Source organism: Acinonyx jubatus, chromosome A2 (assembly GCF_027475565.1).
Source record: "Acinonyx jubatus isolate Ajub_Pintada_27869175 chromosome A2, VMU_Ajub_asm_v1.0, whole genome shotgun sequence".
Taxonomy (NCBI): Eukaryota; Metazoa; Chordata; class Mammalia; order Carnivora; family Felidae; genus Acinonyx; species Acinonyx jubatus.
This window is the reverse complement of record NC_069383.1, coordinates 156617614-156626778: the sequence shown is the minus strand read 5'-3', so window position 1 is coordinate 156626778 and position 9165 is coordinate 156617614.

Below are 9165 nucleotides of genomic sequence, written 5' to 3'. Positions count from 1 at the left end.
GGTTGGCCAAACCCAGTTGTGCGTGTGTGTGTGTGTGTGTGTTCCTCCAACTGGGGCTCCCTGGGAACGGGTGGCCCTGTGTTGGGGTGTGGGCGTCAGGGGTGCTCCCTCCTTAGCTGGGCACAGGGTCTGCAGCGCATGAGGGCAGCCTGGCTCGGGCGGCTGGAACCGGGGCCCTGGCAGATGGGCTCGTCTGGCACAGACGTGGGGACATGTGGCGCTGTCAGGGCTGACTCCAAATGCCCCCCGGAGCGTGGGGCGGGGTGGGGGGGGGGGTGGCCAGGCCCCTCTCAGCCCTCTTCCTGCCTCAGGAAGGAAGGCCCCAGGTGAGGGGAGCAGAAGGAGGGGACCCGAGGAAACAGATGGGCCAGCAGGGCGTGGGAGCCTGCGACCTCTGACCCTACAGGCCTGCACAGAGGGGTGGGAACAGGCCAGGCGGCCAGCTCCCAAGGCCCTGCTTCAAGGGCCCCTGGTGGGGGGCAGGGTCACCAGGGGCCCACAGGGGGCGCACTCTCCCCCCCTCCCTCCAGGCTTCTGTGCCAAACCCCAGGCAGAGTCCGAGCGGGCAGCTCAGCCCTGGCACCGCGGGCACCCCTCGCTCTGGCAGGCACGAGGCGCCTGATTCCCCCCCCCTTCAGCTGTGCCCACCTCCTGCCAGCCGGGGAGCCAGCTGGGAGCCTTGGTGCCAGGGGGCCCCCGGAGTCCCTGCCCCCTCCTGGGCAGTGCCAGCCGGCCCCCGCCCCCCGCCCCCCCAGGCCCAGTAATGGGTGGGTAATGAGTGCTGGGGGAGCGGGGGAGGGGCGAGGGATGCAGGTGCCACAGGCGCTGGCACGGGGGCCGCTAATCAGGTTTGCCAGCGCCATCTGTCACCGCGCGAGCATCTGGGGCTCAAGGTGACCCTGTCACCCTCAGTTACAATTATGAGTTTGGCATCTGTATTAAAGCCCGCCAGCCGGCCGGGCAGGGGAGGGCTGGGGTGGGCATGGGGGTGCACGACAAGCCCTGTCCCGGGGGTCCCGTTCCCAGGGGCTGCATTGCTGCCAAGGCACGGGGCTTCTCCATGCTTGGGGGAGCGTGTGTGTGTGTGCGCGTGTGTGGACAGCCTCCACAATTCTGTGAGCGTGTCTGGACGCGGAGCACAACACCCTGGGGGTCCTGGGTTTTTGTGTATCTCTGGGTATGGTGGCTGTGTGTCTGAGCCTGGTGGGTTGGGTGGGGGCTGGGGGTGGCGCTGAGGCTGTATGGGTGTGAGGGCCCCCATGCGTCCATGCGCGGGGGAGAGGAGCCCATGGCGGTTCTTTTCTTTAGGTTGTGTCACGCTGTGTGTGGTGTGGTACCTGTGATGGTCACGGGCTCTGTGTTTTGGGGCGCGGGGTCTGTAAGATCCTGTTGAAGTGTGTGTGTGTCAACACACGGGGACAGCAGCTGGGAGGGGCTCTGTGGAGTCACCGCAGGGCCCCTCTCCTGTCCCTTCAGAGCGTCCTTGCCCTCGACAACCTCTGTGGCCCAGGGTCTAGTGTGGGGGGCTTGGGGAAGGCAGGAGTCGGCTCTCAGGAGGATTCTGGGCTCTGGGTTCTTGGATCTGGATTTCGGGTCCTTGGCTTTAGATTCTGGAAGATAGGATTTTTGGATTCTAGATTCTGGGCATTCGGACCTGGATTTTAAATTCTGGGAACTGAGTTCTTGGATCTGGTAGCTGGGAATCCAGCTTTGGATTTTGGATTCTGAGATCGGGTTCTGAAAACCGTGATCTGGATTTCAAGCTCTGAATTCTCGGTCTGGGTTCCCGCTTCTGGACCCTGATGTGTTCTCCAGGCTCTGGGCTGAGCCTGGGCCTGTCCTCTCTGCCCTTCTATTCAGGCTGGGCCATCGGGCCGCCCACCGTCTCCCCACGTGATGGGTGCAGAGACCACACATGGCCACCAGGGGCCACCCTTGGTCCAGGTTTGGGCCAAGTTGACCCAGCTAGCCCGGAGTAGGGGAACACCCTGGCCTGGCTTGACCCAGCCCTTTGAGGCAGAGTGGGGTGGGGCTTTGCTTCCGTCCCTTTCCTTCCCAACCTCCACTGATGACAGATGTCTGTACGTCAAACATGGAGAACTGGACCCAGCAGCCCCACAGACCCCCAATCTGGACCAGGGGACAGGGAGCCAGTCAGTGAGTCAGACCAGGGGGAAGGCACATGTGTGTCTATGAAGGTGTCAATGAATGTAGGGAGACATGTGTAGGTGTGAAGGAGCACTCTGTCTCTAGGGTAGGCACATATGACAGCGTTTCTTGGAGTGTGAGCCTGTGGGGTGATGTGTGGCTTAGGACCACATGTCTGGTAGGGTCCTTGCACGATGGTGCATCTATGGAACTATATGTGTAACTGTCGCACTGATGGCGGGCCGGAGTCCCTGTCATGGGTGTGTCTGACCGTAACCGTGACTGTGAGTGTCTCTGGGTGACTGTGGGCATGTTCGTAGGTGTCACTGTGTCTGTGAAGGTGTCTGGGGCGGCGTCCCCAAGGGCTGGATCTCTTGTGTTGATGGTGTCTTGTAGCGGGTTGTAAAGATGTGCAGGACACAGGTTTGCCTTCTGAGAGCGTCAGGCAGGGGAAGGCGAGTCCTCTAGAAGGGAATGGAAAAAATAAATAAATAAAGGGAGTGGAGAAGGGACTGAGGTGGGTGGCACCAGAGACCCTCGGAGCGTTCCCCTTTATTTCCTTCCTGGGTCTCTCTGACCCTCCGTCTGGCTGGCTCCCCCGTTCAGCATCTCCGACTTTGCCTGGGGGGTCTCGGTCCTCTGCCTCCTCCCGTTGCCAGGCAAGGCGCCAGGCACAGTGGGCCTCTGTTTCCCACCCAGCCTTCGTCTTCCATCTCGATCCCCTCCTCTGCCTCTCCGTGGCCCTCTTCCTCTGTCCGTCCTTCCTCGGTTGTGCACGTCTTTCCATCTCGCAGGTCTCTCCAGATCATCTCTCTGTCTCTCCGCTTCTGTCTCTCCCTCGTCTCTTCTAAGTGTCTTTCTTTTCCCCTCTACGGCCCTGGGCTCTGTCTGTCTCTCCCTACCTCTTGTCTCTCCCTGTCTTTCCATCTCTCTCCATCTCTGTCTTTCCCCGCCCCGTCTCCCGGTCTCTGCCGGACCGGGTGGGTCCGGGTGGGTCCTGGACAGCCCGGCCCGGGCGCCGCGACGAACAATGCCCCATTCACGCGGCCCGTCGGCGCCATGGCAACGCGCCCGCCCCGCCCTCCCCGCGCGCGGGCCGCGCGTGCCAAGAGGATGCCATGGTTACGTCAGGCGCGTGCCCGTCCCGCGCGCCTCCGCCCCGCGCGCTCTTGAAGGGACCAGACCAGCAGGGGGCGCCCGGCCGCAGCCTCTGACGGGAGTCAGGAGGGGCCGTCCTCCACGGGGCCTTAAGGAACTCAGTGCCTCAGTTTCCCCTTCTTTAAAACGGCAGTGGTGCGCAGAGTGAGATTGCAGTGGGTGCGTGCATGTGTGTGTGTGTGTGTGTGTGTGTGTGTGTGTGAGAGAGAGCGAGAGCGAGAGGGAGAGAAAGTGAGACAGAGAGAGAGAAAGAGCGAGATGGCCCATGAAGTTGCCGTTTGGGGATGGTTGTGTGTCTGCGAGTTTGCATTTGAAAGTCAGTGGGACTATACATGTATGAACGTGTGGGTCCATGTTTGCACGCTTACGTGCGTGTTTTTGTGGGAAGGAGCTTGTGGTTTGGAGGTGATTGCATGTGTGTGTGTATGTGTGTGTGTGTTTTATATGTGATAAACACCTGTGTGTGATAGTGTCTATGCAGTGTGGGGGTGATGGTGTCTCTGTGTGTTTGTGGCTGTGTGACTGCGTACCCCTGTGTTTGCATGATGTGCGTGCGTGTGTGTGTGTTGGATGGCTGTGTTGTTGGGTGTGGTTTTGAGTTTGTGGGATTGTTGCTTGTGTGTCTGGGGGTCTGGGTCACAGATTTGTGTGTGTGTGTGTGTGTGTGTGTGTGTGTGTGTGTGGAACCGGGGCTGAGCTCTGAGGACTGCCGGGGCTTGGCTGAGGCCCCCCCCCCCCCCCGTCACCTGGGGGCCTCCTGGCACAGAAGGGGGTGCCCAGCTGCTTGGGACCTCCGACTCCCCACGGGTTCAGGACTGCCCCAGCTGATGAATATTCATGAACTGGGGGGGGGGCTGACACCCACTGCCTACAGCTGAGAGTCCATTAGCCCCCTGGCTTTCCACACACCGGCTGCAGCAGAGTGGGGGGGGGGTGCCAGGGTGGGCCTGTGCCCATCTCCACGACTTGGGAAGCTGGGGGGGTATCCTGGTGACTATCGTGGGGGCCATGTCAGAACGCTTGGCTGCCGGGTGGGACAGCTAAGGGGCTGTCTCAATGTTGTGACAGGCACCGGGGAGAGAGACTGTTGGATGACAGGATGTTCTTGTAACAGTGGTGGCGGCTGTCACCCACCGTTTCTTTGTAGCTCTGTCCGGGGACTCTGGGTGTTGTGCGGCGACGTGAGATGTGTGCCCGTCACCTGCAATAGCGAGGCCTTGAGTGTATGTCTCCGGAGGGTCTTTGAGCAGCTCTGCAGGGGCCCCTACCTGCTGGCCGTCTGCTCTGTGACACCATGACGGGGGGGGTATGTTGTCGTGTTGTCAGAGGGACTGGTTTGCTTCAAGCGCTGATTGAGGGACAGCTGTGCGCCACACCCTGGGGATGAAGTGATCCTCTGCTTCCCTTCCGCGTGGGGGGGGGGGCGGGGGTGGTGACTCCGCGTGGCCACGTGGCTACCGCAGCTGCAGGGGGGACCCGGCCGAGTATGTCAGTGCGCCTCTGCTGGTCAGCGTGACACTGGTGCAGGGTGAGGGTCAGCATGTCAGGCTAGCCGTGAGGACGCACGAGACCACGTGGCTAACGGCGCGTGTGACCAGAATTATTTGAGGGCGTGATGGTGTCTCTGCGTGTAACAGCGTGGCTGAGGGTGTGACAGACAGTGTCGCTGGTTGAAGGTGTGACAGCATAACTATGTGTGACAGCATGTGTGACAGTGTGGTTGTGTGTGACAGTGTGACTGAGGATGAGATAGCGTGGCTGTGTGTGTGGCTGTGTGATCGAAGGTGTGACAGTGACGCTGTGTGTGTGACAAGTGTGTGTGATGACACGAGCCAAGGGGCTGTGACTGCCCCACCCCCATCCCCAGGCTGCGACAGGGAGCCCGGCTACACTGTCACCCACGACTACACAGTCACATCCTCAGCCACACTGTCACAGACAGCCTTGCTGTCATACCTTCGCGTTGGAGCAAGGGGCCTCATGGCGGGAGACGGGCAGCCGCCCAGGCTGGGGACGCACGTGGGCCTGAGGCAGGGACACCTGGAGATACAACCACTCGCTCATCCGTCTTCTGCATGCAGGCTGGGTTTGGGGAGTGGCCTGCAGAGGCAGTGGGGACGGGTGCGGGGAGGGCTCCTCCGGTCTGGGGGACTCCAGCCTGGGTCCTGGTGTGTGGCTGGGTGGCCCCTGAGGCTTGGCTAGGGACACGGTGCAGCCAGCCTCACTCCCCCCCCCCCCCATACCGACTCCCTGGGTCAGCTGGGCGGTGGCAGCACACAGAGGCCCCATTCAGGAGCCCGGGCTCGGTTTCCAGGGCGGGCGGGGTGGGTCTCCTGCCGGCTGCAAATGAAACGTTTCCCCAATTCCTTCCCTTTGCCTCCAGATGAGTGCTGGCCACAGGAGGCCTCGCTGCCCACCTTTCCTCGGCCCCGGCCAGGCTGTGCCACCAGGGGCGCGTGGGAATATGTGCCTGTGGGCCTTGCGTGCAGCTGTGGGCTGGCCTGTATGTTCCCATTTGTGACTTAGGAGTGTGTGCGTGCGTGCGTGTGTGCGTGTGCTTGTGTGCGTTTGGGTGTTGGCGTGACCAGCTATCTGTGTGTGTGACCATTTGTGATCACAGGTGATCTTGTGTATCTGGGTGTCCGTGCGTCTGTATGTATGTGATCTCTGTACCTTTGTGTGACTTTGCGCGTGCCACCTCCATGGATGATTTTGAGAGGATCGGCGTGGATGACCGCATGGGCTTGTCCCGTACGGGATTTGGGGGCCCTACGTGACTTTGTGTAACTGGGCTCAGGGTGACTGACTCTGGGAGTCTGTACAACCATGGCTGCCTATGTCTGAGTGTGTCTTTGCAAGTTGGTGTGGGTTTCGGTCTCTGTGGGGGTCTCTGTGATGGTGAGGGTCTTTGTGGATCACTGGAGCGTTCCTGGTGTTATTCTGTGGACGGATCTGGGAAGGTCTGGTAGGATTCTCTGTGTGGCTATGTGTGTGTTTGTGTGTCTGTGTGTGATCATGGTGTTTTGGATGTCCTCCCCCAGAGGGGGAGGGTCCGCATCTCTGTGCGTCTGAGTATGCCTGTGTGTCTCTGGGATTCTCTCGCGTGAGAGCCGTGGTCCCGGGTGCCTGGCCAAGTGTGAGTGCCTTGGGAGCCAGGCCTGTAATACCTCAGGCTCAGACCCCACCCATCAGGGGCTCCCAGCCCGGGGTGAGGGCAGCGAGCACAAAGCTAGAACCCCAGGTTTGGGGCGCAGACCATGCCTGCCAGGCTGGGCAGGGGAGATGTCAGGCCCTCTTGGAGAGTGGGGATCCCTAGTGCTGTCGGGAAGGCCTAGAGCACCCCTCTCCCTGACCCTGGCCACACCTATAGACTGGCTTTTCACTTATCCTGTGGGCCAGATGTCTTTCCGCCTCCCCCAGGAGGCCTGCCCAGCTGTCTCGGAGCCCAGCGGTGCCCGGCCCCGCCTTCAGTGGCCCAGGGCATGGCCGCCAGAGCCCAGATGTTTCAGTGCCCTCCCCTCCACCAACCCCCAGTGCCCTGGCCAGGTAATGCCGTCGGCCTGGTTCCCGATCCTCCCTCCTCCTCGTTACTCCACACACCTGCATTGTGAGAACACACCTGCTGCCAGCTGCAGCCAGGTGGGCAGTCCCGGCGGGGAGGAATGTGGGGGATTCCAGCTGCGGCATCCCAGCTGTGCCCAGCCCCCTGGCAGTGCCCTCCTCCCCCGAGAATTCTCGAAGGCCAGGTGTGCCCTGAGACCCGGGCTCTGGGGGGGAGAGGGTGGGGGGTACGGGTGCCCTGTAGAGCCTGCCCCCCTCCTCTGCCTCACAAAAATCCCCCAGCTGGCAGCTGTGGAGTGGGGAGCAGAGCGGATGTGTGCGTGCATATGTGTGGGTGGGTGTGGGTACAGGGTGGGGGTGTCGTGGGAGGTGGGGAGGTGGTCTCAGCGTGGGGGGAGTTCTGAGGGCGGACGTGCACGAACACGGGGGCGAGTATTTGTGTGAACACGACTGGGTGTCGTTTGTGACTGCAGAAGGAAGCGAGTGTGGGGAGGTGCCCACGGTGGCGCGAGAGTGTGTGTAAATGGGAGAATGGGTATTGTGTGTTTATGAATGGCGAGAGGGGTGTTGTGTGTGTATCTGGATGTTGGATTTGTGTGTCTGTCTGTGTGTGTGTAAATGGAAGGATGGATGTCCTGTGTGTGTGTGTGTGTGTGTGTGTGTGTGTCCATGTAAGTATGAGCAGAGGGGTGAATATTGTGGTGTGAGTGTGTATGTAAATGGAGGATGAATAATGTGCCTCTGTGTGTGTGTGTGTGTGTGCAAATGGAATTGTGGTATGAGTGTGGGTGTAAGTGGGTATGGGAGGCTGGTCAAGAGCCTAGGTGTTTGGGGACAGATACAGGACTAGGAGGGTGACAAGGGAGTGGGCAGATCCCAGCCTCGGGGTCCGTCAGGACTGGTGGATGAGTCTGGGAGGACAGGCCATCGGGTGGGGGGAGAACTGGACCCAAGTTGGGGGGTAGGCTTCTGAGGGGCGTGGCCCTTTGTGGCCATTTGCAGAGGGGCAAGGAGGGTCCGCCTGGCTCTCAGGATGCCCCAAGCCTCCAGCTATATTAAAGGTCCCAGACACCCCAACCCTCTCAATTTCTTCCCTGAGCCATTAAGGCCCCAGGCCCCCTTGATCTCTAAATCCCTTTCTGGTCTCTTCTTTCAGCCCCTCACAGCCCCCACCCCCACCCTGGTCCCCCATGCATCATCTAGCCGGCCTCTTCTCTCCAAACCATTGCTCATGACCCCCCCCCCCCCCGCCCCTGCATTCCTCCTGCAGCGGTGAGGAGCAGGCAGCAATGGCCCTGAAACTTTAAACGGTGTTAAAAGTTTCTGTTTACGAGAAGCCCTTGAATTTTTAAGGACGTATCGATTCCCTCTGCCACGGCCTCGCGCCGGCAGTGGCTGCGGCATAGCGGGCGAGGCCATGTGGGACCCTCAGGATTCTAGGGACGGAGCCCCCAAAGCGCTGAATGACTGACACACGTACCAGACACACCCTCGGGCGCACAGAGCCCCCCTCCGTGACACATCACACACACACTCCCGCAGATCCTCATCACTGCCCCAGACCCACAGAGACCACCCCACAGAAGCACACACCTAATAACGCCCGTTAACACTTTCCGCCACACGGACCCTGATCACAGATTCGCTGGGACCCTCGCCCACCTGCCCACTTGGTGGCACATACTCTGGGACACACTGACTCACATCCCTGCCACGTTACACACAAGTTCATCACACACACTGACACTTTCTGACGGAAAGATCCCCAGAGCTGGCATACACACCGTGGGCAGCTTGAAACACACGTGTCTATTCACCCAGTACTTTGTGTCAAACCCAGACCCCGTCTACACCTAACTCCCCCTGGAGTGTCAGCCCTCTGAGGGCAGGCTCTTTTGTCTTGTTCCCCATGATGTCCCCAGTGCTTGGCACACGGTTTGGCAGACGCGCACCCTCTCTGGCTCGCAGACACCCCCCAGCCCCCCCCCCCCGCCACCGAGAGACCCACCACTACGTAACACAGGGCCACACAGAGAGACTCCTGGACGTTCACTGACCTGTGTCTCTTTTCCCCCAGAGAACATCCAGACCTGAGGACACAAGTCTAGTTACCCTGCCTCAATGATGTAATGCGACCAGAAGTACACCCCCTCAGGTGTGCTCGCTCGCTCTCTCTCTCTCTCTCACATGCACACTCTTGCGCCTGCTTTCTGGGACCCAATGGGCACAGCCATGGTAGCCCCCACACAGCCAGCCCTGCACAAACATACACAGACACACACACACACACACACCTGG